The sequence below is a fragment of the Bison bison genome, unplaced genomic scaffold (assembly GCF_000754665.1).
Source record: "Bison bison bison isolate TAMUID 2011002044 unplaced genomic scaffold, Bison_UMD1.0 scf7180017864308, whole genome shotgun sequence".
In the NCBI taxonomy this organism is placed as follows: Eukaryota; Metazoa; Chordata; class Mammalia; order Artiodactyla; family Bovidae; genus Bison; species Bison bison.
The window spans coordinates 1,065,132-1,068,389 of NW_011494880.1; the positions used below are offsets into that span (position 1 = coordinate 1,065,132).

Sequence of the window (3,258 nt, forward strand, 5' to 3'; positions counted from 1 at the left end):
ACTTCATGGCAAATAGATGGGGAAACAGTGGAAACAGTGTTAGACTTTATTTTTTTGAGCTCCAAAATCACTGCAGATGGTGACTGCAGCCATGAAATTAAAAGACGCTTACTTTTTGGAAGGAAAGTTATGACCCAACCTAGATAGCATATTCAAAAGCAGAGACATTACTTTGCCAACAAAGGTCCATCTAGTCAAGGCTATGGTTTTTCCTGTGGTCATGTATGGATGTGAGAGTTGGACTGTGAAGAAGGCTGAGCGCCAAAGAATTGATGCTTTTGAACTGTAGTGTTGGAGAAGACTCTTGAGAGTCCCTTGGACTGCAAGGAGATCCAACCAGTCATTCTGAAGGAGATCAGCCATGGGATTTCTTTGGAGGGAATGATGGTGAAGCTGAAACTCCAGTACTTTGGCCACCTCATGCGAAGAGCTGACTCATTGGAAAAGAGTGATGGTGGGAGGGATTGGGGGCAGGAGGAGAAGGGGACGACAGAGGATGAGATGGTTGGATGGCATCACTGACTCGATGGACGTGAGTCTCAGTGAACTCCGGGAGTTGGTGATGGACAGGGAGGCCTGGCATGCTGCGATTCATGGGATCGCGAAGAGTCAGACACGACTGAACGACTGAATATATCAGCAGCTGAATGGACATGAGTTTGAGCAAACTCTGGGAAACAGTGAAGGACAGGGAAGCCTGTGTTGCTGCAGTTTATGAGGTCACAAAGAGTCGGATACGACTTAGTGACCTAATGACAACAATGTGTTAATACTGGTTCATTCGCTGTAGCAAATGCACTCTGGTAATATAAGATTGTTTTGCCAAAAGTTTCACTTTTGTTTTAAGTTCAAAGGATTCGCTAACCAGCTAAACTGCCTGTTAAACACTATAAAAATTTTCAATATGTCATAGAGGATTATTTAACTTAATTTCAATATACAATCATTAGAAGAAAGGAAAAATAGAAATAGAGAAAAGTAGAAGTACATACATCACCAAATTGGGCTGACCAATATCGAGACTCAAACGGTGCTGAGAAGTCCCTTGTTAATAGCAGTCTGGAGTTCCAATCAGGAAAGAGTCCCAAACAGTGCTTCCCCTCCACAGGTGAGGCTTCAAACTGCAGTGTCAGGAGCTTGTGCTTTTAAGTCCAGGCCACAAACTGATATCATCATCAGTTTGAGTGCAAAAATACAGCTCTGGCTTTACTTTAACATTTTTATGTTTCATCTTGTGAGTTAAGAGAACTTCCAGACCCAACCCTCAGGGGCTGAAGAAAATTCCAAGAGTCATTCTCTATCTTATCTAAAATGACACTCAGCTCCCTGGTAAAAATCTATGCACTCACAAGCCGGCAAGAAGCTAGCAAGTCATCAGGGACATGTTCAGACAGATCAGAATCAGATCAGAGGCCTATTTTGCTTTCTTGCCTCTGAAGACTGAACAAGACTGCCTCCATTTTAGTTTCCCTAACAAAGATATCAGAAAAAATTAGGTGTGGGGTATATGGGAACTGTCTTCACAATCTTTCTGTAAATATAAAACTGTTCTAGGGCTTCCTTGGTGGCCCAAAGGTAAAGAAACCACCTGTCAATGCAGGTTCAATTCCCGGTCCAGGAAGATCCCACATGCCTCAGAGCAGCTAAGCCTGTATGCCACAACTATTGAGCCTGTGATCTGGAGCCCAGGAGCCACAACTATTGAGCCCATGTGCTGCAACTACAGAAACCCATGTGCCCTGGAACCTGTGCTCCACAGCAAAAGCCAACGCAATGAGAAGCCTGCACACCTCGACTCGAGAGTAGCCCCCCTTCTCCTCAACTAGAGAAAAGCCTGTGCAGCAACAAGGACCCAAAACAGCCAAAAACAAACAAATAAATAAATACATTTTAAAATGTTCTAAAATTAAAAGACTAGTGAAGTAAGCAATAAAATAAGAATTTAACTTAAAAGTTAGGGGAAAAAAAAGAATAATATGTCAGAATAAGCTCAAAGTGTATAAAATTCAATATTACAAACAAAAGAAAATGGAAGAATTCTTAGAGAAAAGAAAAAGCCTTTTAATTTTGTCTTTGAGATACAGATTAAAATTGAGGAAGACAAGCAAAATAAATTAAGAAAAATATCACACATACAAACAGTACTGAAAATGAGAACAAGTGATTTATGAAGAGATGAGACATCTATGAATATCTTCTTTGCCAATAGATTTTAAAATAGATTAAATTGAGACAGTTTTGAAAATATAATTTTCAAATATAATTTTAATCAATAAGTACAAAGAAAAATACTGAAGCATTAGGTTTTAATTAAATTTCTTTAATGATTATTAAATACTATGCTATTACAATGTAAAGAAATTTAATAAGCATTTACATAATGCTATAGCCATTAAATAAGTTTAATAAACAATTTAAGACTTTACAAAAAACAAATATCAGATTTAATTATTTTACAGGGAATATCTATTAAACATTCAAAGAAAAAATATTTGTTGATATTGTTTAAAATTTATAATGATGTTAAAAGTTATGTTCTCTTTGATTCCAGTTAGCAGAGCTAAAACCTATAAGGATTTTTAAAGCAAGCAGCAGAGCAGCAGAGAAGTAACATTGAAAACTAAAAGGAAAACTAGACTTCAAGACTTATTATAACTCTGAACACCTTTGTGAAACATATTCAAAGTGTTAAGGAAATTCAAAGTTTTCTTTCTAGGTTAAGTATTTGAATTTTGTGTGTAGGAAAAAGTCCTCATATGGACTGGGGGCAACCTCAGAGGATCATTCTACCGCCTCCTCTCCTCTTGTCTTTCTCCTCCACCCCTCCTCCCCACATCCTCCTCGTCCTTCTTCTTTTCTCTCTCTCTCACACACAGTCACTTACTCACACACATATACATATACTCACTCGCACACACGTAACCAAGAGAGATTCAATCCCCTCTCTACCTTATAGATTTAAAAAGGGACAATCAGTTTGAATCAGTTCAATTTAGTTCAGTCGCTCAGTCGTGTCCAGCTCTTTGCAACCCCATGAATTGCAGCACGCGAGGCCTCCCTGTCCGGAGAAGGCAATGGCACCCCACTCCAGTATTTTGGCTGGAAAATCCTATGGACGGAGGAGCCTGGTAGACTGCAGTCCATGGGGTCACTAAGAGCCAGACACAACTGAGCGAGTTCACTTTCACTCTTCACTTTCATGCATTGGAGAAGGAAATGGCAACCCACTCCAGTGTTCTTGCCTGGAGAATCCCGGGG

The 3,258-nt window shown here is 39.5% G+C and overlaps 1 protein-coding gene across 1 annotated transcript in view; it reads right to left on the minus strand.

Moving 5' to 3' along the window:
* LOC104997416 (estrogen sulfotransferase) overlaps positions 1–1,121 on the minus strand; it is a 62,388-nt gene extending 61,267 nt beyond the window's left edge. Inside the window, exon 1 of the mRNA XM_010852142.1 lies at positions 993–1,121. The gene's annotated coding sequence lies outside the window, so the exon portion shown is untranslated. The remainder of the gene's footprint in view (positions 1–992) is intronic.
* Positions 1,122–3,258: the final 2,137 nt, after the last annotated feature.